The 26,959-nt window shown below is 40.1% G+C and overlaps 1 long non-coding RNA gene across 1 annotated transcript in view; it reads left to right on the forward strand.

Moving 5' to 3' along the window:
* The first annotated feature begins 1,858 nt into the window (after window positions 1–1,858).
* LOC119505936 overlaps window positions 1,859–26,959 on the forward strand; it is a 66,740-nt gene continuing 41,639 nt past the window's right edge. The window contains exons 1-2 of the long non-coding RNA XR_005210909.1: window positions 1,859–1,947; window positions 4,243–4,345. This is a non-coding gene — a long non-coding RNA (uncharacterized LOC119505936). The remainder of the gene's footprint in view (window positions 1,948–4,242; window positions 4,346–26,959) is intronic.

The following is a 26,959-nucleotide window of genomic DNA, read 5'->3' on the forward strand; positions in this document are numbered from 1 at the left end:
TAACCACAAGCAAATCATCACAGGAGTTTGTAGTCCAAAATTTACACTACCTGTGAGGACCAAAAAACCCGAAAACTTTATTTTAAAGCGATGTCAAGTTGTTGGTTGCTTCCAGGTACCTAGGGGAAACAAAACAATGTTCTCTGGGGGAAACCACCTTCAAATCAGGCCTCCAAAAAATTTCCACAAACACCAAAGAATATGGCCTCACAGTCAAAAGTCACACAACACACAAGGAATCAAGGCACCATATCCAAGGAGATATCCAAGAAACAACAGATGGAAAATTTTGACCCAAAATGACATTAGATGTTATACTTATCAGTCATACATGAAGCAGGTATGTTTAATTGGGAAAAAGCAATAATGATGGGGTAGACCAATTGTAATAACCTTGCAAATATGCAAAATGAATAGAATTTCAAAAAATAAAAATATTATTATTGAAATTTAAAATTCCAATGGATTGGTTAAGATTAGACACAGTCAAAAAGAAACTAAGCGAACTTGAAAAAATGATTCATAATGTAGAAGAGAGAGATAAAGAGATGGAAAATATCAATGGGAAACCAAGATACTTAGAGAATAGACAAGATCCTACTTAGTTCTAACAGGCATTTAAGAGAGAAGACAATTTAATAGTAATCAAGGAAATGAAAATTGAACCAACAATGAGATATCATTTTACCCTTCTCAAATTGGTAGAATTCATTATAAAAAATCATGATACCTAGTTCTGGCAAGGATGTGGAGAAACTATTATACATTGCTAGTGGGAGTGCAAATTGGTACAATTGCCTTGGAAAGCAATTTGGCAATATCTAGAAAAGCTGAGGGTAAATCTAGAAGCCTACCCTAGAAATATTCTCATTCACGTGCCCAAGATGATACATACAAGGATATTCATTACATGTTTGCAATAGCAAAGGGGTGAAAGCAACCAAATTGTTACATTTTTTTTTTTTTTTCAAACTGCTACATACTCCCATTCTGCCTGAAAGGAACAGAGCAAGAATCCAGTCATTTACAAAACCCAAAGACAAGTTCTGCCTTATTTACATCAGGAGGATGCAAGGACATTTGGGAGGAGAGAGTGAAAGTTAGGATTGGGGAAGGAAGTTCCCCTGGGTATCTTCTGGTCATTCATTCATTGAATAAATAATTACGGAAGGCCTGTTCTATAGCAGTTGTTATTAGTTCAGTCAAAGGGCTCTTCTCTCCAAACTAAAGCCAGTTCTAACTTTTTGGGGGTATGATTATACTTGATCTGTGCCTCCTTGTATCTGCTGTTTCTCCCTCTAGATCTCAGCCTTTTGACTGTTTGGCTGCACATTTTAGACTTCTCAGGAGTGAATAGTCAGGACTAAATGAAAGAAGATCACAGTTCCTTCTGCCTTTTATTAGGAAGGAACAGTGTGAACGTGGTTGAAATTCTTGACTCTATCCTTCAAGGCTCCACTTAGAAGATCCAATTTTTTTTTTTAACCTGACTACTCCAGTTAAACTGTCTTTCTCAGTTCTCAAACTTCACTTTCTATAGCACTCACTTTGTTGTTAATAATATGCGATCCTGAAATTTCTTGCAATGGTGTTTAAATTGAAAGGTAAATTTCTCACTGCCCAACCATGGCTTTTGGTTGTTTGATGGCCAGACTGACTCTTGGCATTTTCTAATTGTGTGTTGTATCTGACTGTGCACGGTTAGTTATTAGTAATTGTGTCTTGAAAGAATGACTGTGTGTGTGTGTGAATAGACAGCTTAAGGAAAAAGTGGAGGATTACTTTTGAATTTTATTTACCGATGTAGCCCCTTGTCCTTGTCTTAAGACCCTAACTTTGCAATCTTTTCATATGCAACAGACACTTCAGATTGGAAATTCACATAGAGAAAATGAGGTGTGTGGATCAAAATGGATCATGCTGCACATAGCTGAAGCCTGGGCAGAGGTGTGTGGAAGCATCTTAGCCTATAGATATGCAGCTGGTATTATCTTCTTTACAATTCTATATAATGACCTGCATATAGAAAAAGTAGGTAACAGTATCTCCTGAATATCTATATATCTGTACCCTTGAATACATTCTCAAATAAGCCATTCAAAGCATTTTTAAAACCTTAATTTTCTAATATAAGATCTTGTTTTAAATTAAGGCTTAACTTCCACCCTCACTTGCATCACCATGGAAGGATTAGGCCAGACCACATCGCATCTGGCTGGGTCGGTGATGTCTCAGGGATTTATGAATGACAAGCTGTATTAGAACTGGGGTCGTGTGCAGTCATCCTGAAATTAGATACTGAATGTTCCCTTCCCAGTGGCACCAGGGTCGAGGTAAACAGGCCACCCAAGGCATCACCACCTTTGTTTACTCCTTTATCTTCCCCCCAGAATCCTGTTGCACGAAAATCCATAACCAGAGTTTCGTGGCATTCTCTAATGAGTAGCATATGACAGAGGCAAAGCTATTTCTTTCTTAATGTTGGTTGTGACAAGGACGAGGGAAGAAAGAGGCCGGGGTCAGTATGAGGGAGAACCAGACGAAGACAGGAAGGGCACCGCGAGTTCCCAGCAGGAGACACTGCCCTTGTGCCCCAACCATGAGGCCCAGCCTGTGAAAAAGTGAAAAAGCGAGGTCATGGGCCTTGTCTATCGCAGTTCCTGCTAATAAGCTGAGAAACATGCAAACGAGTGAGTTCACAGAGAGGTTCGGACATTCTTGGGGCATTACTGAGAATTATTTTGAAAGCATACAATAAGATTATTGAGCGGCTGGTTTCTAACAGAGTGGCAGCCAAGACACTGGGAACTTGGGGGCCTCTCCTGGAGTCACGCGGTGGCCCCTGTGGGCTGCGGAGAGAGGCCTTGTCCCCCCGGTAACAGGCCCTGCCTGTGTCCATGCCATCAGACTGGCTGGACAGCCTGGAGCTGTACTCATTTCCTCAGTGACGGCTGCCGTGGAGGCAATATCAAGCCAGGCTCCCGGGGTCACTCCCCGGCTCGTTGTAGCCTCAGGCATCCAGAGGCCAAAGTTCTGGAAAACAGCAAGGAGAAAGGCAGATATTCCCAAAAGACAACTGGAGACGACAGAGACCTAGGGATAGAGGCAGACACCAAATGGCACCATGAGATAATCCATGTGGAAGTGTTTTGAAAAACTCTAAGTGCTACCTAAATAAAATCTAATACTATTTCTATATAATAGCCCGGCTTGGTGTAGCTACAAACTGTAAGCACTGAGCCATGGATAAGCTGCTCCTTAAAAATAGAACCAATAGTACCATCTTTTCTCAGAGCTTCTAATCCATTATTCAGCCTTGCGGAAATTCACCTATTTGGGGATATATTATGGTTGGTAACAAGCAGTACAGCCAGAGACCTTTATTTCTTAACATTGGGTTATGGTCAGACAGGCAACTAGAGAAAAGGGAGAAAGTGACATTTAGTAGTTCACATTAATATGCATCACTTTAAAATTTTCAAAGCACTTTTGCTTTGCAGCATCAGAATCCTGTGAAATAGGTGAGGATTATCATCTCCATTTTCTGGGCTCGGTGAAGTGGTGTGGTTTGCCCCAGGTCACAGGGCTGGTGGGCGGGTTCACAGTGGTCTGTAGGATCTTCTGCAGAAACGTGGCAGGATGTAACTCTAAACCCAGGAAGTGAAAATAGTTGAACTGCAGCACTGGAGGCCGAAGTCCTTTCCCTATTTGCAGTTCCCAATATCGCTGAAAACAGGCGTGCCTGGCTTAGGGTGTGTTCGACTTACCTAAATTATGGCTCACTTGCTGTACCTTCTCTTTCAGAGCTGCATGTTCTTGAATAACCCGTACAAAGGAGCGCTTGCTCCAGTATCAGGGTGATTGCAACATGGTAATATTTAGCACACTTAACACTTTGCATCTGGATGGTATCTTATTAACCTTACAGGTGTCCCAGCGAGACACGGGACATGTGCTGCTACATGCAATGTTGCTACAGACCTCATTGCTCCAGGAAAAGATAGTCCTCCTGTGCACCCCAGGATGAGGCCCTATTTTGCCAGTGTCATAGACTTGGCTGGAGTGTGAGGGGCAAATACTATCTATTGCTATATTCTGAATGTAATATTTAAAAGTCCCTTATTGCTATAAAAAGAGTGTTTGCATCTCTATAATGATACTGAGCAAAATACAAATGCATTTTATGTCTGTTATTTAATCATTACAACAACTTTAGAAGTAAGTATTATTTTCATTTTACAGGAAACTGAGGCTTTTGGAGATTAAAGATTTGCCCAAAGACACATAAGTATTAAGTGGCAGAGCGGGGTTTGTCCCCAGATCTGGATGACTTCCAAGCCCAGCGGTAAGATGCCAGCATCTAGTTTAAGGGATTGTTTGATACTTTAACCTCATGAGCTAAAGTGAAGAAGCAAAGACCCAAATGACACAGCCCGATTTCATACCTTCCCCATCCATGGCAAGCGTGGAGGGGTGGGGGTGGGTAGGAGAGGGAGGGTATGGACAGGAAAGGAATAGGCTAGCAGAGTCCCCAGACTGAGCTCCTTGCAGCCACTGGGCGGCTCATCTGAAGCCAGGAAACTTTCAAAACCCAGAGGCTGTTTCCAGGGCTCTGCTGTGCCAGGCAGGGAGTGCGTGCCCCAGTGCAGTAGAGAATTAGGTGGGGCGTGAAGGAATTCTCATAAACAGGATGAAAGTGGAAGAGAGGAGAGGAGTTAGAGAATCTGCGAGAAGGAATTGTTGCAGGGGCTTTGGGTGTGAGCCAGCCCTGTGCTGCCAATTGCCAGAGTCAGTGTCAGCTCGTGCCATTTCAGTAGAAGCTTCTATGGACACACGCCTGGCATTACCTGAAAGAGTATTTCTTGATTTGTGGAAGAATGATTTCCAATACAGAGACTCTGCATTTCAAGATTTGTCCCTCACATTTTAGGAGGAAAGAAATGTCCTGGTGGCAGTCTCAGTAAAATGAGGAGGCATGCACATAATCCAAGCAACAAGAATGGACCCTTTAAAACAGATGTTAATATTGCCTTTATTGTATTTACATTAGTTTCTGGAGTTAGTGTGAAAATCTTGCTAATATAGCTTTTATATAAAATTGGTCACAGGGGAAGAGAGAGCTATTGTCTCGGGTGAATTATGATCCAACACCATAAAAATGCAGTTAATAAATCAACGTGCAATCCCATCTGATTGAGCAGTTCCTTCAACCCAGCCCTTGGACTCGGGAGCCAGCGGCCCTGAGCAGTGTGCTCCCTGTGGGTGGAGCTGCTGGGTGACTTGCATACACTGTGTATTTTAGAGTTTTGATGTGGCCAAATCCAATACTCATTTTTACATTCTTCCATGGGAAAGTGGATTCAGATTAGGATCAGCCTTACTAAAAAGCACCCCGGAAATAATCAGGCACCTTCCCCGAGGCTACATTTCTCATGCCATATCCTCATTCTGGACATGTGACTAATCACAAAGCTCTGATAAAGTAATGTGTATTCGACATAAGTTATAAACTGGATGTCGGGCTGACGTTTGGGCCTGATAGTACTGAAACGGGTATTTCCAGCCTTGTCAGATTAAACTTACAGCCTTCTGGCTCCCTTAGTAGGTCTGTAGCTGATTCCTCATCTGCTTAAATTTCAGCAGCTTTTCTCTTCTAGATTAGCATAAAATTACAAACTTCACAAATTATCCCCATTGCCTTTAAATAGGCAAATAATAAACTGTTCGAGACTCATGCTTGTCCATCCTTGTCCTTTTCTAAAGGAACAGACTCTCACCCTCAGTAGCTCATGGCAGTGTTTTATCATTCTGATAGGCAATTTTTCCCTTAAATCCAGCCAGAATCTCTCCTGCTTTAATTTATGTTCATTTCTTCTGTTGGTTACTGTGCCAGTTTGAATGTATTATGTCCCCCAAAACACCCTTATCTTTAATGCAATCTTGTGTGGGCAGACATATTAGTGTTGATTAGATTGTAATTCTTTGAGTGTTTCCATGGAGATGTAAACCACCCAACTATAGGTGATAACTCTGATTAGATAATTTCCATGGAGGCGTGGCCCCTCCCATTCAGCATGGGCCTTGATTAGTTTACTACAGCTCTATAAAAGCTCAGAAGCTCAGATAGAAGGAGCGAGCTTGCTACAGCCAGGAGGGACACTTTGAAGAACACACAGGAGATGAGAGAGGAGCTGCAGCTTACAGAGACATTTTGGAGATGGCCTTTGAAAGCAGACTTTTGCTCTGGAGAAGCTAAGAGAGGACAAACGCCCCAAGAGCAACTGAGAGTGATGTTTTTGAGGCGCTGCAGCCTAGAGAGGAATGTCCTGGGAGAAAGCCATTTTGAAACCAGAACTCTGGAGCAGACAACAGCCATGTGCCTTCCCAGCTAACAGAGGTTTTTCCGGATGCCACTGGCCTTCCTCCAGTGAAGATACCTGATTGTTGATGACTTATCTTGGACACTTTATGGCCTTAAGATGGTAACTTTGTAACTAAATATACCCCCTTTATAAAAGCTGGTCCATTTCTGGCGTTTTGCAAAAAGGCAGCATTAGCAAACCGGAACACTTAGGTCTTCAGAAACCATGGGGAATAACTGACATCCCACCGATAAAATCCTTCATGAACTTGAAAACTGCGACCAAGTTTATCCACAGCCTTCTCTACTATAAGATAAAATCTCTGATTCCTTTTAACTTTCCTTTTGATCTTATTCCCTCCAGTAGAGGACACCTGAATCCGCTCTGGTTTCTCCCATCTTTATTGCGTGGTGATGCTCCATTCTGAAAATGAAAACTTGCAGGCAGGGTGTCTCCAGCTCCACTGCACCATCAGGTGTCTCTCCACAATCTTTAGCAGATTAGAGATGTCCTCCCTGATGTTTCATGATATCTGCAGTAGTACCAGACATCCCATGCAATACAGCAATGCCCAGTGGAAGAGAGGGGGCCTTCTCCCATGAGTTTCTCTGTACTATGCTTTCCTCAAAGCTGCCAAGATGACTTAGCTTCACATCTGAATTGACTAGGCAAGGGAATGAGACCACCAGACTGCCCAGACCCATCATCATGTATGCCCTCACCCCCAGCCTGGCAGGGGAATCGTTTCCTCGAGCACATGACCTCATGGAGAGTGCACCCTCAAACAAAATCAAGTCCACTGGTAAGGAAAAAGGGAACAGTGGTGATGAGGTCTGTTAGGTGGGTAAGCTCTGTTTGCCACAGGTGAGTAAAAATGGGGACCAAACTCTCCTCCTCATATAAACAATTAACAAAAACACAGCTAAACAAGTAATTATTGAAAACCTACTGGATACCAGGTCCTGTGAGAGCCAGTAAGCACACAAAGATGAACAAGATGTGATCTTTGACCTGGAGGAGCTGGCAGTCGAGTTGGGAAGAAGACTCAGACCCACATAACTTAAACACTGTATAGTTAGCAATAAGAGCCAGGCCTGCACATCTCCTGGAGGCCCAGAGAAAGAACCCTTAGTGCAACTGAGGTACGGTCCCTGGAGGCCAACAACATTCGCTTTAAATACTAGAAATGAGTTAGACTAAGACAAGTGAACCAGGCAGAGGGAACAGCCAAAGCAAAGGCACCGGAAGCAAGAAACTGCTTGTGGGGAGGGAGCAAGAAACAAGACTTGGGAGGAACTATGAGGTATGTGACTCATGATTTTCTGATCTTTGTATAAAATTTTGTGTTTTATCGTGTGGCTCATCTAAAGTTGATGAAACAGAAAATCTTTTCGAGCCTTGAGGGTGTTGTGAATTTCAAGGGTCATTTCCCATGAGTTCATTTTCTTTTTTTACATATTTTGTATCTGGATGAAATCCATTTTGTGATCAGTGACTTCCACATTTAAACAAGGAAGCCACTCATCCCAGTAGGAAAATACGCAATAGAGTGAAAATGAATGCAGTTCTGATAGTTATGATGTCACTGGTTCTGTAAATGGACTTGTTTTTAAGTATTACAAGAAAACTTCAGTCAGGATGAGTGAAAGTCTGTCATTCAGAATTGTTGCAAGACACAGTTTTTATTACTTTCACTTATGTTCTTAAGATAGGAAAGCAGAATTGCCTATGAAGAATTTGTATTAAATAGATAAGAATTGTTTCCTGAGCATATTTATTGTCTCTCTAAAAGAGCTTCTCAGATGGCAAGGGATGCTGGAAACAGTTTATTTTCTCCTGCATCTTTTTTTTTTTACTTTATTAGAAAAGTTTGCTTTAACAGATACAAATTTTAGCCTGTTCTCTGTTGAGTTTATTAAAGAACTATAAATATGTAAAGAATAATTGGTTTTAAAAATCATCTTAGAGCCACCATTCGCATTTGTGCCAGTTTGGATCTATTGTGGCCCCCAAAATGCCATTATCTTTGATGCAGTCTTGTGGGGCAGATTGGTTGATCTTTTTGATTAAGGTGTGACCTTTTGATTGGATGTTTCCATGGAGATGTGACCCACTCAACTGTGGGTGATCACTTTGATTGGATAATTTCCATGGAGGTGTTACCCCACCCATTCAGGGTGGGTCTAAATTAAATCACTGGAGCCATATAAATGAGCTGACAAACAGAAGGAACTCAGTGCAGCTGTGAGTGACATTTTGAAGAGGAGCTACAGTCAAGAGGGACACTTTGAAGAATGCACAGGAGCTGAGAGAGGAGCTGCAGCTTACAGAGCAACATTTTGGAGATGGCCTTTGAAAGCAGACTTTTGCTGCTGAGAAGCTCTAAGAGAGGACAAACACCCCAAGAGCAACTGAGAGTGACATTTTGGAGAGAAGCTGCAGCCTAGAGAGGACCATCCTGAGAGAAAGCCATTTTGAAACCAACATTCCGGAGCAAACACCAGCCACATGTCTTCCTATCTAACAGAGGTTTTCCGGACACCATTGGCCATCCTTCAGTGAAGGTACTCTGTTGATGCCTTACCTTGGACACTGTATGGCTTTAAGACTGTAACTTTGTAACCAAATAAACCCCCTTTATAAAAGCCAATCCATTTCTGGTATTTTGCATTCCGGCAGCATTAGCTAACTGGAACAGCATTCTGTACACATATTTTCATATGAGAATGCAACCCTCCTCTTATAAATCAATAAGAAAAAGATAAACATTCTAATAGACACCCAGGCAAAAGTCATGAACAAGCAATTCAGGGCAATAAATCATATAAAATAGGATTAGATTCTTAATAATCAAAGAAATGCAAGTTAAATCAAGTAAAAGTTATCATCTGTCAAATCGGCATAGATTTTCACACAAAAATTAATATTTTAAAGGACAAATGCCTAGTATTGGTGAGAGTGTGAAGAAATAAGTATCAATGGTTATCCCATATACAGATATATATATATAGATAGATAGATGTTTATTCTAGCAATATATGTTCTAGCAAAAAATTTAAAACAACTTAAATGTCCATTCGCAGAGAACTGATTAAGTAATGGTGTATTCATGTAATGGAAAACTGCACATCTGCTAAAAAGAATGAGGTATATCTGTATATATTGACTCTTTTAAAATCTCAAGATACATTAAATGAGCAAATCAAGGTACAGAACAGAATAAAATATATAACATATATAACAGAATAAAAGTTATATATGCATATATATGGAGATATCAATAATTATATTTTCTGGAAGTTTATATGGGAAACTGCTGCAATAGTTACCATGGTTACCTTTGAACTACAGATAAAGGGCAGAAGACTTACTTTTTGTTTTATATCTTTCTGTATGGTTTGAATCTTTGCAAGAATTGTTTTATTTTAAAACATGAAATGTATTTCTTAAAAACAAACTTGCTTCTTTATGGTTTGACATGGAAAAATATCTTTAATATAAGAAAAGAAGGAGCAGGCACAGAATGATCAGAATGTAGTGACCCGTTACTGATTCCATTTATGTAAGGAAAATGTAGGTATAGACATAGGTATAGACCACATAGAATATGCATTAACAGTCTGCAAGGCTATACAGAACCATCAGTGGGGCCAGCCCCTAGCAGAGATGAGGTACTCAGATTGTAGAAACCTTCACTTTCTATGTACCATTTCATTTTGTATGGTGGAAGTGAATTATCAGGAAGAATTTTTCCTATTGGGGGAAATTTTTTAAAAAGAAAGAATATCCAGTCCTTCCACTCCCTTTTGCCTGAAGCACTCCTGTCTGCTCTATGCAAAAACAAGGGTTTGGCTCCTTTCTCTCACCTGGCTCATCTAAGCTTATTCTCACTTTTTCCCTTTTAAATCCCACCTGTGAGGGAAGCCTTTGTGGTGAGAGTGGGATAGGTGAGAAATCTCTCCTCTGATCCAACTTATCCACCCAAGTCTTACAAAACAGGAAAATAAAAATCAAAACCAGAATGTCCAAACAAGACGCTGAAAACCAACTTAACTTGTAAAGGACATCAACATGTCTTAATGCGCCATGCATTTGTACAACGGCTGGCAGCCAACTGAAATAAAAGGAGCCCAAGACTGAAGACCCAGGCCCAGGTGCCCCCAGAGACCACCTGTGGGGTCCCTCTGCTCTGTGAGCCTCCTTGTTTTTCTCAGCTGCTCTTCACCTATGTTGCCCTAACATAAGGGGCTGTTAAAAGAATCCCGTGGGGCAGAGGGAGGGCTACGGAAAGGAAAGATGAGTAACCACATCAAGGTTGTTTCATGGATTTGTTATAAATATTCTCTAGAAAATTAGGAGAGCCCAAGATATTCATTGGCCCTAATATGTTCTGATGTTTTTAAGAAAATGCTAAGACAAACGAACAATTGCTCTTTTCAATTACTTTTCATCTAAGGATCTCAAAATGTTTAAATGTATCTTCTTAAAGTCTTACATTTAGCCTCTGTAATAGTGGGTGGGAATTGCTTTTTGGCCACCAGTATTATCCACTTCAGCACATTTCCCGGCACCTTCATCCATCCTCCCACTAATCCATAATGGGCATAATTTTTTGTTACTGGTAAAAGGGGCTATTTCAAAAAGGCAGGTCAGATGAGAGCTTTGAAAAGAGAAACCTCAGCTTAGGTATAAATCAGATTCCCATTTTGTTCAGGGAAACCAGAAGAGGATTAGGGTTTCAGTGACTTAAGCAGACACATGCAAGGAAGAGTGGCAAAGCAGACGTTTCTAATACCCAGGCCTCTATTTATCCTGTAGAGCAGTCCTTCTTTGCCATTTGTTTCACTCTCATTTTTCTAGTTCTAGAACATTTCAGAACATGCTGACAAAAGGGGAGAGAGTAGTCTTTCTTGTAAGTCCAGAAAATTTATAAACAAAAAGGTAGACTATGCAGGCCACACGTTCTTAACAATGGTTAAAAAAAAAAAGGAATGAGTAAAATCTCAGCCAACTCCAGTGTGGAATGTTTGTATGACAAAATAAGTACAGGAGTTCATGGCTTTTCCATTGTGGGGGTGGGTTTTTCTGGGAACATTCAAACTGGAGGTAGTTCTCTTCCTGTGGAATGCAGGGAGCCGGTAAAACCCTCCTTCTGTGACTGGGCAGCGTGGAGAGGCCCAGAGCCCCACTTAGACTGGTGGGGAGGACACTTCCAACATTGGACCTTTGCTCAGCCCTGTGCAGAAGCTAACACTATGTACCCAGCTGCTTCAGAGACAGTTATAAGGCTCCTCAGCCAGGATGGAAGGCCTGAGAGCAGGAGGTGACCCTCCAACATCAATCTGTAGAAAGAAGAATGGGCTGGTAAGAAGGTTCCCAAACAAAACAGAACCTGAAAAACTCAAGAATTCAAGTGACTGGGTCTATCGAGTCCAGGACACTTTGCTCTTGGTTTTTCTTTTTCTTTTAATGTGTTTTAAAGCTTCCCCAGAGGGGGAAAATCAGCACTAAAATTTGAACCCCATGCATAATTTTTGTATATCTAGTCATAAGAATATAATTACCTCTTAAATGTGTATATCATTCTATTATGTGGATCCAGGTCTCAGCTAATCCTTTTGTTGTCTTTTTGAAGCCAGGAGAAAAAAACCGAAATCCTCGGATGATGTCAAAGACAAGCACCTGGACCTGTAGGTCCCCACCTGATGGTGCCCAGAGTGGTCAAACTGTTGGTCTGAAAACTGCTTAACAAGGACTCCCAGCCCCCTAGGGACGCCCCCTCCTCTCCTGGTCCAGTCCCAGTATGCGGCAGGTTTGACAAAGCCTCAGCCCTGAGCCTTTGTTTTCATTCCTTCAGCAGTTCCTAAGAGGGAGCTCTGCTCCCCTTTGTTGAAACAGTAGGCTAGAGTGGGTGGGGAGGAATGACAGACATTGTAGAGGATCCTAAAAAATATTACAAGTGTAGGGTAATTTCCCCTATTTACCTCACCCAAAACAAGAGACTTCTTTTGTAAAAAAAAAAAAAAAAAAAAAAAAGTTTAAAGTGCAGAGTTGTTGTTAAAGAATTTTCCCTAGGACTCTGTTTCAAAAATCAACAAACTGACACCTGCGTGAAAAAGGAAAAATGGAATCAGCCATGTCATCATTCTTCCCCAGCAGCTCTCCAAAGTGAAGAAGGGGTGTCTCCTTGGTCCCTGCTTCCCCCAAATTTAATGACTGCACAAGGCTTCAGAACTTACCACAGCTAATAATCCCCCCAGGTGTGGGGGCGAGGCGGAAAGCTCAAATTGTTTGCACATTTTGTCGTCTTAATACTACTGGGCGGGTAAAACTGTTTTTCTGAGAGCTGCTTGTTCATCTATCTTTTAAATACTTATTATGCTGCTGCTGGTTTTAGCTTTTTTCCTGAAGGGTGAGTGAGAAACAAAATTTCCATAGTGGTAACTGTCACGGATTTTTCCTCTGCAGTACAATTTGAGTGGCGGCAAGATGGTTCTTCAAGGCATGATTTATTTATAAACATATCTGGAATTATTTTAAAAATAAAAAAAAAAATGTCAAGGGCAGGGCTGGGCCACAGCCAAAGGAGAAGTAAGATGTTTATTCTGGAGGTCGGCATTAGCACCCTCCCTCCGGTAGTTTGGAGTAACATCGGGTCAAGTGGAAGCATTCTGGTTATACTTATGTTCAGTTTTAGAGTCAAGAGAGTGTGGATTCTAGGTTGCTGAAGCTGATCTGAACTCAAGGGCTCTACTCCTGAGAAACCTACAATCCTGTTTTGTAGAGCTGCCAAGATAAATTAAAAGGATCCTTTGCTATCACTGCTGACCAGGTAGTATTTAAAGAACTGCTAGCTTGGCAGTCCCTATTGCCCCGTGCCCTCACCTTTATTTCCTCCCTCTTCCTGTCCTTTGTGTTGCCTCTGTCCCTTGCTAGGACAGCTGCATACAGAGGAGGAGGCTGTCTGGGGCTCAGCAGAGGATGGGGAAGTCCTTCACATGATTAAACGCGCCCGTGCCAGGCTTGCTTGCCACCTTTCTACGTATCTGTTCCTTCCATTCTGGTTATGAGTGTTTCTTCAGTTCCTTTAAGTAGGGGCGGAGAGAGGATGTTTGGTCAAAGGGCATCGAGATGGGAATGGGAGAATAGAGAAGAGGAAATAAGGGGACCAGAGATAAAGGAATAAGAGCTAGGAGGAGAGAAATAAATAGAAACAAAGATGATGAATAATGCCAGGTACATAATAGGGAGCAAAATGGAAAAGGAGTGAGACCCAGAGATTGTCCTGCAGAAAGAAACAAGTCAAAAATAGAAAAATGTGAGAAACCTGAAAGCAAACTTCGAAGCCCATGCAGGAACGGAAAGAACCCAATGGAAGTGAGAAAGAGAACCCCAAACAGGAAGGACGTCTGAATGAGAAATGCGATTGAGAGAAGAAACAGAGAAGCCTTTGTGGCGTGTTTGTAGATTAGAGGGAAAACGACAGAACAGAGGGAATCCGAGAGTGTTTATTCTTTGCACTTGGCAAACAAAAAATTCATTATTTTTTAATCATGGAAGAAATGTCTTTAAGAGCGCTGGGCCTCTCATGCTATCGGCCTGTCTCTCATTCATCTTAATCCCATAGGATTCTTTTAAAAGCGTAAGGAAATCCGGCATGAGGAAAACCAAGTTTCAGCCCAAATGACTTCCATATAAAGTTTATTTTATAGAGACAGATCATCACAGACCTTAGAGACCTAGCTGGGTTACCTGTCCCCGTGATGAATAACGGCGAGCTTTTTAGACCCTTCCAATTCCACGGTAAATGACAAAACATTCCTGGTCTCTTGAAAAGATGGGTAAAAAATGAAATAATTATTTGCATGACTCCCATCAGAAGGCTGCCTTGCCATTAATAAGTTAGAGGTTGCCTTGTAGGTTTAAATAATTGAATAAATGGAGTAATAAAAAATGTAAGTAAAGCATAAACCAATAAATACAACACATACACCAAAGAAGCAAAGATTAGTTATTTCACTACTGCAAATTGCTGTTAATAAACATCATGATAAATTTTCAAAAGGACACCTCTCCACCCCTTCTATAATTTCATGTTATTAATTTTATTCGCATACAAGTAATTCTTTCCTTGTATGCCTCTCTTGCCTTGTTTCTCTAACAAGGAAACAGAAAAACAAAAACAAAAACAAAATGCTCAAATTGGGACTGAAGCAAATGAAAAAAGATATCAGAAACAAATAATATTGTTAGCATTTAGCCTTATAATAAGCTCTTATTTATTTAGACCCTATTAATTTGGAATTTGTAACTGCTGGATCTGGGCAGAAATGTTCCTTCATTTAGCAAACGCCGTCTTGCTAAGCAGTGTAGAAGAATGATGTAAATGAGATTACAAAGGGAATGTTTGAAATACATCTTTGAGCACTTCAGGCAATCCCTTATAGATGAATAATTAATATAAGAATACATATCATCCTTATCCAATAATTATCTGGTGATTCAGAAGGAATTTGTTAGGTCACTCTGCAGAGTAGGGAGGTGTTGATGTCACTAAATAGCTTTGTGACCACAGGCAGAGGACTTAACTTATTCAGCCCTTATTTTTCTTACCTGTAAAATTAGGCTAATAATACCAACACTACCTTGTTTGTTATGAGCATAAAATGAGAGAATGGGTGGGAATCCATTTTGAAATCCAAAAAGTATTAGGAAAATCTATTTTATGTAAAATGAGTTTAAAATTCATACGTTCCACTAATTCAATCCTGCTCTCCCACCAGGAGTGTACACCAGTCAGGATTTTATGCTGTATAGTTGCAGAAAAAGAGAATTCCCTAATAAAATGTATGTGTATATACACAAAATTGATTTCCCTTTCTACTGCATCTTTCCCCCACGCCACCTGACAGATCACTGGAGTCGTTCTTTGTGTTCTGAGTCCACAAAATACACTGAGCATGGTGCAACTGAAGAAAGTCATAGTATGTAGTTGCAAGAGTCTGGGGTCTGGGAGCTGGAGTCTGACAGGCTTGGGTTCAAAGTCGAGACCCTCTACATAGATGATTTACCCTGAACAATTATCTCTGAGCCCCAGTTTCTTTATCTGTAAAAGAAAATCCCATTTTATGTAGCACAGTGCTGGCACAGAGCAGGTCCTCCAAAATGATGATGATTGCTAATATGGAAGATAAATTTTCTTGAAGGGATACTTACATTGCCAAAAATGCTCAAGATTCCTCACTTCAAATCTCTGGCCCCTATTATGACTTAGCTCCCAAAATATGAAGCCAAATAGAGAGTCATAATTATTGTGTCCAGTATGATGCTTTTGCACAGAGGCAACCAATATGCTTTTGATGAAATGTATCTTGCAAAGTTCCAAAGTAATGTTTCCTCAATTCTAAGACACCCACTTTTTCACATTTGAATGTTTGGAAAATCAGAACGAGCTTTACAATCACTGTCAAAATAAACATGTCAACTGCTGGGTAGAGATGTTGCTAAGAGGAACTGTCATTTGCTTGTAATGGGGGAATTCAGCCAAATCTTTTGGAATAAAGGGTTTTCAAAGCCAGGAGATGTTGGTGTTTTTGCTTCACTCAGATGCAGAACATCTGTCTGTAAGGCTCTTTTAGGAGCAGTTGTTGAACTTCCTGCAAGATGTAGTCACTTAAGGAAAAAAAGTTTCCAAATCAGGGATGCTAAAGAGGTCAAACTCACAGGTACTGTTAGGAAATCGACTGTGCCATTGCTGCATTGCAACAACCGCCAATGTTCTAGTGATTCCAAGGAACCTTTTGAATATGCATTAAGATGTCAGTACTTATATGAATAAAATGTACGCTGTCTTTTAAGAAAAAGATTGTGTATGTTTAGTGTAGTATTTTTTTCTCTTTGAATAAAACTGCTTTTTAATAAGATAAATTAATTTCTTTCTTTTCTTTAATGGGTAGATGCAGCAGAAGAAACGTTGATTTCACCTAGAAACAGGGTTAAATACAGGATGTCTGAACTTTACTGTATGTATGTTATATTTTAATGATGCAATTAATAATTATAGATATGTGTGTGTCTATGTCTTTGGCCTGAATAGTTGGAGATTTATCAAAATATAACCAGTTACAGCTTTCAAACTAGTAAGAGCAACCACTTAAAGAGCATACATTCTCAGCCAAGTTGTGGACAGATTACGCATGTTGTTTAATAATAATACCAGTTAGCATTTATTATGCATTTACTATGTGCCAGATGAGATGTGTACCAGCTATCTCTTTTAATCTTTAAAAGACCTTATGAGGTAGGTGTTATTATCCCTAAACTGTATGGGATGGGTATTATTAATTTTACAAATGAGGAAACACAGCTGGAAAGTGGTTGGGGGGAAATTTGAACCCAGGCAGTCTGATTCAGAGGCTTGCATTTATGTACTTTTTCACAGGACCCCTCAAAAAATATGCACAGTAAGTTGTATTAACCTTATTTCACCTGAAATCAGACAGGTTAAGGGACCTGACTGTATCACACAGCTGCTGAGAGGGAGACCCAGTGTCCTGGTTTGGTGGGGCTACTGTAACAAAGTGCTATATATTGAATGGCTCAAAACAATAGGAACTAGAGGTAGAAGTCCTAAATCCAGGTGTCAGCAGGACCATCCTCCATCTGAAGCCTGTAGAGGAGCCTCCTTCCTTCCTCTTCTAACTTCTGGTGTCTGCCAGCAATCTGTACTGTTCCTTGCCTTGTAGATAGATTACTTCAATCTCTGCATCTCTGTCGGTGTCTGTGTCCAATTTCCTCTTAGAAGGACACCGGTCCTACTGGGTTAGGGGCTACTCTAATCCAGTTTGGCTTCATCTTTACTAATCACATCTTCAAAGACCCTATTTCCGAAGAAGGTCACATTTATGGGACTGGAGGTTAGGACTTTTGAGGAGACACAATTCAGAGTTCAAACCTGGGCTTGGTGCCAAAGACCTTGCTGTTTCCTCTAGAACAGATAAATAATGCTTTTCTTTGGGAAAACATGTTCTTCAGACATGGTTTTCTTAACGTCATATTAAAAACAGCCTCAGTGATAAGAATGGGGTGGGAAAAGTAGAGGAAAGAAGAGTAAGTGAAGGAATAGCTCTTAAAACTTCAAGGGAATTGCAACTGATCCCTTTAATCCAGACACTCCAGAAATTGGAATTTTCCTCGTGAGGTGATCCTCTTTAGTTGCTATGACTGTGAGTGCAGCTGTCTGTGAAATTCAATTCACCTTCATTGGGACACTGTGTCACAAATTTTCTCTACTTGGAAACATATTTTCCTTTCTCCCATTCTTCTTCCTGGTTTGCTCCTATATACCCTCTCCCCCTTAAGGAAAAACAAATAGAGGAATTTAGGAAGCATGTTTCTTAACATAGGAAGCCCGTATGGGCAGTTACTGTTGTCTTGCTGAGTTGTATATCTTGGTGCCAACCCTGACGGTTAGGCTTATTTTAGCTTCTTCTATGTCTCTGGTATTGATAAATCAGTACTAACCCTTTTAGATCCTAATCATACCAATAAAAAAAAATGCTGATTTCAATAATAATTTATTGTGGCCCATTTCACCTGGATGCAACTCTCTTTGTTAGGAACTAAAGAATTATGATCGGGGTCACCACCACTCTCTGTATAAGAAAAGCTTCATTTTCCCCAACCTGAATCTTGACAACATTCATGTTAATAACATATGAACTTATAATGGACAGAGAGCATTGAAAAGCAAAGTACCATTCCGACATTTTTAGGATTTGAGGAGCTATGTACTGTTTACATTTTGAGAAATTTTCTATGAATTTTCTAAAAGTTGGATTTTAGAAACAAACAGCAAAACAAATAATGGAACAATCTCACAAAATTACCAATCTTTTGGAGGAGTTAACAGCCTACAGTAATTTTTACCCATAGAGACGTGCTCATATTTTCTAGAGCAATTGAATGTTTACAGAGAAACCATGCAGAAAGTACAGAATTCACACATACACCCCCTCCACACACAAGGTTTTCCCAGTTATTATCATTTTGCATTATTGTGCTATACTTGTTACAATTGAAGAATCAGTATAATTATATTATTAACTAAAGTCCATAGTTTACATTGGGGTTCATTTTTTGTGTTGTACAGTTCTATGTTTCTTTTTAATTGTGCTAACATATGTACAACATAAAATTTCCCATTTTAACCACTTTCAAATACACAATTCAGTGATGTTAATTACATTGACAATGCTATGCTACCATCATTACTCAACCTTTCCTCATTATCTTTTTCAAGTAAAATGTTAAAAAGAATTAAAAAAGACTTCCACAGTCCATATTTTTTCAGTGTTTGTCCTCTTGTTACTTAATGAGTGGATTAGTGGGTGTGTCGGTTTTTTGTGTTCAGTTTCCCTTTCACTGCTACATAGTGAAATGTTGAGCACCTTCAGCCATCAAGAGTTGATAACAAAAATAATCTGCCCCTCTGGAGTCTAGCACCCCACCTCCTGTTAACTCAAATGCAGCGTTCCACTGATGCCAGTGTTCCAAGTTTAAACCTCCTCTCACAAATGAAGGAGTTAGACAGGAGATGGGGGACAAGATATTGTTTTTAATTGAGTAGAATCTAAAACCAAAGATTTTAAAATTTTAGCTGAAAAATGCTAGACTGCCCAATGCATTTGAACATTATGAGATACAATGTGAACATCCTTTAAATCACTATTTAGTAGTTTTAAGCTATCATCTGCCCATGAAAAGTCCCCAGTAATTAGGCAAAAGACAGGGTCAGGTGGACTCAGGTCAAGGTCCCTATTTAATCAGGTGGGTCTGCTTTTTTGATAACCTGTGATGGGTTTCAGTATCCTGGAACAAAGCTCCTAGGTAGGCTTCTTTTTCAGGAAAATGGGAATCTTCAGTACATGGAGAAAAGTGAAGGGCTTCCCAAATAGGGCCTCGCTGGCCACAGCTGCGGTGATGGGGTGGTTCTCAGCAGCGCGTGCCTAGCGCGGCGTAATGCTGTGTTCACGCATTTCAGTTTCAAATGGCACTAAGTTCCAATGCTGGCTCTGCCGCCCACTAGCCCTGTGATTTAAGGGAAGTTACTTAACTGCCTCACGTTTCTCATCTGTAAACTGGAAATAATAATGGTCACTACCTTATAGGGTTGTTCTAAAGGCCAAATTGCATACAACATTTTAGCACCTCTGGTACATCATATTGAAACTGCCACCTACCAACCCCTTCTTCTCTACTGAAGTAGCCCCTCCCCTACTGGTTTGAAAAAGTTTCCCTTTCTTTTGTTTGAGCTCCCACCTCTCCACGTTTATTCAGAAGAGGCTTGCTTTACTGCAAGAAAAGTTACTGTTTCCTTTCCTTTTGCAGCACCGGCTAAGGCCGGCTCCGAGGGGTCCCAGCACGCTAAGCCTCCATTTGAAGACCAGGCATAGTTTGAATGGAGCATGCTCCGCTTAGCCCCTCCCTTTAGCCCACCTTTCCCATATAGTATAAAACCCCCCGACTCCATTTTGTCCTGGAGATTGATCTGAGGGTTTTCTTCTGTTTTATTTGCTGGTCGACTTTTCAGTAAACTCTTTCTCTTCTCAAAAATCCTAGTGTTACAGCATTGATTTTTGTTGGCATTGGGCAGACAAGCCTGCTTTTGGCAGCAACAATGTATGCTAATAAATGGTTGAAAAGTATTTCCAGTTTATTTCTTAGGTCATTTAAAAAAAAAAAACTTTATTATGAAATAATTTCAAACTTACAGGAAAGTTGCAAAAATTATACGAAAGTAATACAGAGAATTCCAGTGTACCTCTAGCCAGATACCAATGTTAAAACTAACTTCTAACATTTGCCATATTGTTATAGCATTCTATCTGTAACTATCTATAATGTTCTAAGCATTTGACAGCAGGTTGCATACATCATGCTCCTTTACACCTAATACTTCTGTGTGTATTTCCTTAGAACAAGGATATTCACTCATATGATAACATTAAGTACTATTATCAAGTTCAAGAAATTTAATATTAATATAAAGCATACAGTCTACTCCAATATTTTTTCAGTTGTCCCAAAAATGTACTTGTGGGTATTTTCTCCTTCATTACTAGATGCAGTCCAGGATCATGTATTGCATTTAATTGTCATTTTCTCTTTAGTCTCTTTCTTTTTTAAAAACTGTGGTAACATAGATTCAACAGAAAATTTCCCATCTCAACCACTACCAAGCATACAATTCAGTGGCCTTTTTCCTGGGTCATTTTTAACTGCTTTGCTTCTATGCTGCCTTAAGATACTTTAGAGAGCAATTTACACCACTCTGTGGTTCGTGTGTAGCAGGAAGCCCCAAGTTCTGCCCTGGGTGAAGGTACTTTCTTGATTTTCCCTGGAGGGGTTTGGTGGACAAGGTGGCCTCTCACATCCTGCAGGCCCTGAGCCTCTGCTGTGGGACTGTGGAAAATGAAAAAGGGCGGGAGCTGAGGACAAGGAAGTTCCAGCCCCACCCTGCACGCTCAGTCCCCCTAACCCCCCACCCCCTCTGAGTCCTTGGGCCTAGAGCTGTGCGCAGCTAAGGATGGCGGCTGGCCTGGCTGGTCCCAGGTGTGAGAGGGGCTGTGCGTAGGCCCCCAGCTCGGGTTCAGTGGGCAACTGTGTACAGGACGCTCGTATACAGCAGGGCGGTGACGAGTTGGATCACCCCTGGTCTGGAACGCCACGGCGCCATTTTGAACAAGCACCGGAAAGTGGTGCCTACGAGTGAATACCAAAAGCCCAGCCGGGGATTTTGGGAAATCCCTTCCCAAGTGCAGTCAGGCATAGGAGTCTTAGGCAGATGCAGGAATTCAGGCAGCTTCACCCAAGTGCCAGAAACTGTTTTTTATTGAGCCACCTGCTCCCTGGCAGGCTTTCCCCCCCACCCACTCACACTCTGACAATAGGAGTGCAAAGAATGGGGGTTTCCTTCCTTTCTACTTTGGCCTCCAGGCCTCTTGGTCAGCAGTGCCCTCAGGGAACTGTAAACCTTTTGGAGGAAGAAACACTATTCAATTCAGTTCTACTCTGCATTTAGCTCCTGCTGCCGAGATGTAGGAGCTTTGTCCTGCCCTGAGGCCCACCCCTCTTCATCCCTTTCCTCTCCACCAAGGCTTTTTTGAACCTTCTCCATTCTTAAAAATCAGTAGGAAAAAGATCCCCAAAGGATCACAATAGATTCCAAGCCAATAGGAAAATGGGCAAGATTCACAGAAAACAACAATTGGCTTTTAAATGTATGAAATAATTCTCTTCCTCACAATTAAAAAAAAATGCAAATAAAACAAGATACCATTTTTCACTGACCAGATTGACAAATATAAAAATATTTGCTAAATATTTAAATAAAAATATTTACTAATGTAGTGCATAGTCCATGATTGGCCAGAGGATAGCACAATGTAAATTGATACAACCTCTTTAGAGGGCAATTCCACATCAACACACTTTTTTCCTGCATGTAAACGCTCATATCTGAGTAAGGATGCTCACTGCAGCATTCATAAGGAACTGGTTAAAGAAAGTGTAGTTCATAATGGGGTGGATTTATTCGTGCTAATGTGGAGTCATCTTGAAGACATAATGTTAAGTGGAAAAGTATGGTTCAGACAGGGCACAGAATATCCCTGAAGGGAGGTACAAGAAGCAGGCCACTGTGGTTGTCTCCAGAGAGGCAGATTAGAGGGTTGGGAGACTGGAGTGAAACACAGACTTACATTTCACTATATACTCTTGAATTTTTTAAAACCGTGTGCACATATTTCTTTTTTTAATGAAAGAATACTAGTTAATTTTTTTTTTTTTACAAAAAGGAAAACCTTCTCCATTCTCTCTTACCCTCCCATCCTGCAAATTTCCCCATCATTCTTATGAGACAATCCTGCCTTCCACTAACAGAGAAAAGAAAATCATGAGTGAGAAAAGAAAATTATGAGTGAGAAAATCTTCAACTCCTTTCTACAGCCTTTCTCTTAGCTGTACCTTTCTCTTAGCTGTACCTCACCATCCTTTCCACTTTCTCTTCTTTCCCCAGTCCCTGGCTGCCATCCCCAACTTCCCTCTGGACCTTTCTGAACCCTCAGCCTGTCCTTCTCTCCTGAATTCTTGTCATCAATATTTAAATTTACCAGAGTTTTTCAAATTTTAGACCACCCACTAGCAAATGCCCCTGTACCACTTCTCCCCTTTGTGGTTAAACTTCTTGAAAGAGTTGTCTATACTGTCTATCACCACCACCAGCATGCTAAATTTGCCCCTGCAAAATCAGAAGTGACCTCCATATTGCTAAAAGCAACTAATTAGCCTGTATACTTTTTAACCTTTGGTAATCTTGGACACTCCCCTTGGCTACCACAGCACCAATTTCTTCTGGTTTTCCCTCTCTTTCTCTGGCTCACTTCTTTGTAGGCTTTCCTTCCTTTGCGCTTCCCATAAAAATTAATTTTGCCAAAAACAATTTTGAAAAAGAAGAACAAAGTTGGAAGATTCAACCTTCCCCATTTCAAAACTTACAACAAACAGATAAAACAGTGTAGTACTGGCATTAGGATAGACATATGGATGAATGGAATGAAATTTAGAGTCCAGAAATAAACCCACTCATCTATAGCCAATTGATTTCGACAAGGGTGCCAAGTCCATTCAATGGGGAAAGAACAATCTCTACAGCAAATAGTGCTGAGAAAACTAGATAGTTCTTTCATGCAAAAGAATTAAATTGAACCCCTACCTCATGTCATATACAACAATTATCTCGAAATGGATCAATGACCTAAATATAAGAGCTAAAACTATAAAACTCAGAAGAAAAACAGGGTAAATCTTCATGACCTTGGATTTGACAATGGATTCTTTTTTTTTTTTTTTTTTAATTCAGTTTTATTGAAATATATTCACAAACCATACAGTCATCTATGGTATACAATCAACTGTTCACAGTATGATCATATAGTTATGCGTTCATCACCACAATCTATTTATGAACATTTTCCTTACATCAGAAAGAATCAGAATAAGAATAAAAAATAAAAGTGAAAAGAGAATACCCAAACCACCCCCCATCCCACCCTATTTGTCATTTAGTTTTTACTCCCATTTTTCTACTGATTTTTTTTCAATTTTTTAACTTTGTTTATCAAAAAATTAAAAACAAACAGGCAAACAACAACCAAAAAAACCCCACAACATTTCAAACAAAGCAATGGATTAAGGAAAACAAATAACCTAAAATAACTACTTTGCTTCCAATATGTTCCTACCATACCCCAAGAAAATTAATAAACCATGTCCAAACAGAGGAGTAAGAAAAACAAATAATCTAAAATAACTACATTGCTTCCAACATGTTCCTTCCATACCCCAAGAAAATTAACAACCCCTAAGAAAACAAAGGAATAAGAGAAAAAAAAAACCTAAAATAACTCTATTGCTTCCAACATGATCTTACTATATCCAAGAAAGTTTACAAACCATAATCATTCCTGAGCATTCCCATAACATTGAGATTACCCTCCATAGTTTATCTGTTCTTATTAGATTATCATTCCCCCTCCACTAATTGGTATCTCTAGTTCCCCTACATTCTACAGTATAAAACATTGTACATTTTTCACAGAATTCACATTAGTGGTAACATACAATATCTCTCTTTTTGTGCCTGGCTTATTTTGCTCAGCATTATTTCTTTTTTTTTTTTTTTTTTTTTTTTAATCTTCATTTTATTGAGATATATTCATATACCACGCAGTCATACAAAACAAATCGTACTTTCGATTCTTCACAGTACCATTACATAGTTGTACATTCATCACCCAAATCAATCCCTGACACCTTCATTAGCACACACACAAGAATAACAAGAATAATAATTAGAGAGAAAAAGAGCAATTGAAGTAAAAAAGAACACTGGGTACCTTTGTCTGTTTGTTTCCTTCCCCTACTTTTCTACACATCCATCCATAAACTAGACAAAGTGGAGTGTGGTCCTTATGGTTTTCCCAATCCCCTTGTCACCCCTCATAAGCTACATTTTTATACAACTGTCTTCGAGATTCATGGGTTCTGGGTTGTAGTTTGATAGTTTCAGGTATCCACTACCAGCTACCCCAATTCTTTAGAACCTAAAAAGGGTTGTCTAAAGTGTGCGTAAGAGTGCCCACCAGAGTGACCTCTCGGCTCCTTTTGGATTCTCTCTGCCACTGAAGCTTATTTCATTTCCTTTCACATCCCCCTTTTGGTCAAGAAGATGTTCTCCGTCCCACGATGCCAGGTCGATATTCCTCCCCGGGAGTCGTATTCCACGTTGCCAGGGAGATTCACTCCCCTGGGTGTCTGATCCCACGTAGGGGGGAGGGCAGTGATTTCACCTTTCAAGTTGGCTTGGCTAGAGAGACAGGGCCACATCTGAGCAACAAAGAGGCATTCAGGAGGAGGCTCTTAGGCACAACCATAGGGAGGCCTAGCCTCTCCTTTGCAGCAACCGTCTTCCCAAGGGTAAAACCTGTGGTAGAGGGCTCAACCCATCAAAACACCAGTCCCCTATGTCTGTGGTCATGTTAGCAACCATGGAGGTGGGGTAGGCGAATACCCCTGCATTCTCCACAGGCTCCTCAAGGGGGCACTACATCTTTTTTTTTCCTTGTTTTTTTTTTTTTTTTTTTTAACTTTCCCTTCTTTTTTAAATCAACTGTATGAAAAAAAAGTTAAAAAGAAAACAAACATACAATAAAAGAACATTTCAAAGAGACCATAACAAGGGAGTAAGAAAAAAGACAACTAAGCTAAGATAACTGCTTAACTTCCAACATGTTCCTACTTTACCCCAAGAAAGTTACCTAATATAGCAACATTTCTGTGAACTTGCTCCTACTATATCCATCAGAAATTCACAGACCATAGTCATTCCTGGGCATCCCCAGAACGTTAAATAGCTTATCTGTTCTTCTTGGATTATTGCTCCCCCTTCCTTAATTGCTCTCTATTGCTAGTTCCCCTACATTCTACATTATAAGCCATTTGTTTTACATTTTTCAAAGTTCAGATTAGTGGTAGGATATAATATTTCTCTTTTTGTGCCTGGCTTATTTCGCTTAGCATTATGTCTTCAAGGTTCATCCATGTTGTCATATGTTTCACGGGATCGTTCCTTCTTACTGCCGCGTAGTATTCCATCGTGTGTATATACCACATTTTATTTATCCACTCATCTGTTGAAGGACATTTGGGTTGTTTCCATCTTTTGGCAATTGTGAATAATGCTGCTATGAACATTGGCGTGCAGATATCTGTTCGTGTCACTGCTTTCCGATCTTCCGGGTATATACCGAGAAGTGCAATCGCTGGATCGAATGGTAACTCTATATCTAGTTTTCTAAGGAACTGCCAGACTGACTTCCAGAGTGGCTGAACCATTATACAGTTCCACCAACAGTGAATAAGAGTCCCAATTTCTCCACATCCCCTCCAGCATTTGTAGTTTCCTGTTTGTTTAATGGCAGCCATTCTAACCGGTGTTAGGTGGTATCTCATTGTGGTCTTAATTTGCATCTCTCTAATAGCTAGTGAAGCTGAACATTTTTTCATGTGTTTCTTGGCCATTTGTATTTCCTCTTCAGAGAACTGTCTTTTCATATCTTTTGCCCATTTTATAATTGGCAATACATTTATATTGTCATTGAGTTGTAGGATTTCTTTATATATGCAAGATATCAGTCTTTTGTTAGATACATGGTTTCCAAAAATTTTTTCCCATTGAGTTGGCTGCCTCTTTACCTTTTTGAGAAATTCCTTTGAGGTGCAGAAACTTCTAAGCTTGAGGAGTTCCCATTTATCTATTTTCTCTTTTGTTGCTTGTGCTTTGGGTGTAAAGTCTAGGAAGTGGCCGCCTAATACAAGGTCTTGAAGATGTTTTCCTACATTATCTTCTAGGAGTTTTATGGTACTTTCTTTTATATTGAGATCTTTGGTCCATTTTGAGTTAATTTTTGTGTAGGGGGTGAGGCAGGGGTCCTCTTTCATTCTTTTGGATATGGATATCCAACTCTCCCAGCCCCATTTGTTGAAAAGACCATTATGACTCAGTTCAGTGACTTTGGGGGCCTTATCAAAGATCAGTCGGCCATAGATCTGAGGGTGTATCTCCGAATTCTCAATTCGATTCCATTGATCTATATGTCTATCTTTGTGCCAGTACCATGCTGTTTTGGCAACTGTGGCTTTATAATAAGCTTCAAAGTCAGGGAGTGTAAGTCCTCCCACTTCGTTTTTCTTTTTTAGAGTGTCTTTAGCAATTCAAGGCATCTTCCCTTTCCAAATAAATTTGATAACTAGCTTTTCCAAGTCTGCAAAGTAGGTTGTTGGAATTTTGATTGGGATTGCATTGAATCTGTAGATGAGTTTGGGTAGAATTGACATCTTAATGACATTTAGTCTTCCTATCCATGAACATGGAATATTTTTCCATCTTTTAAGGTCCCCTTCTATTTCTTTTAGTAGAGTTATGTAGTTTTCTTTGTAGAGGTCTTTTACATCTTTGGTTAAGTTTATTCCTAGGT

This window comes from Choloepus didactylus, chromosome 11 (assembly GCF_015220235.1).
Source record: "Choloepus didactylus isolate mChoDid1 chromosome 11, mChoDid1.pri, whole genome shotgun sequence".
Classification (NCBI taxonomy): Eukaryota; Metazoa; Chordata; class Mammalia; order Pilosa; family Megalonychidae; genus Choloepus; species Choloepus didactylus.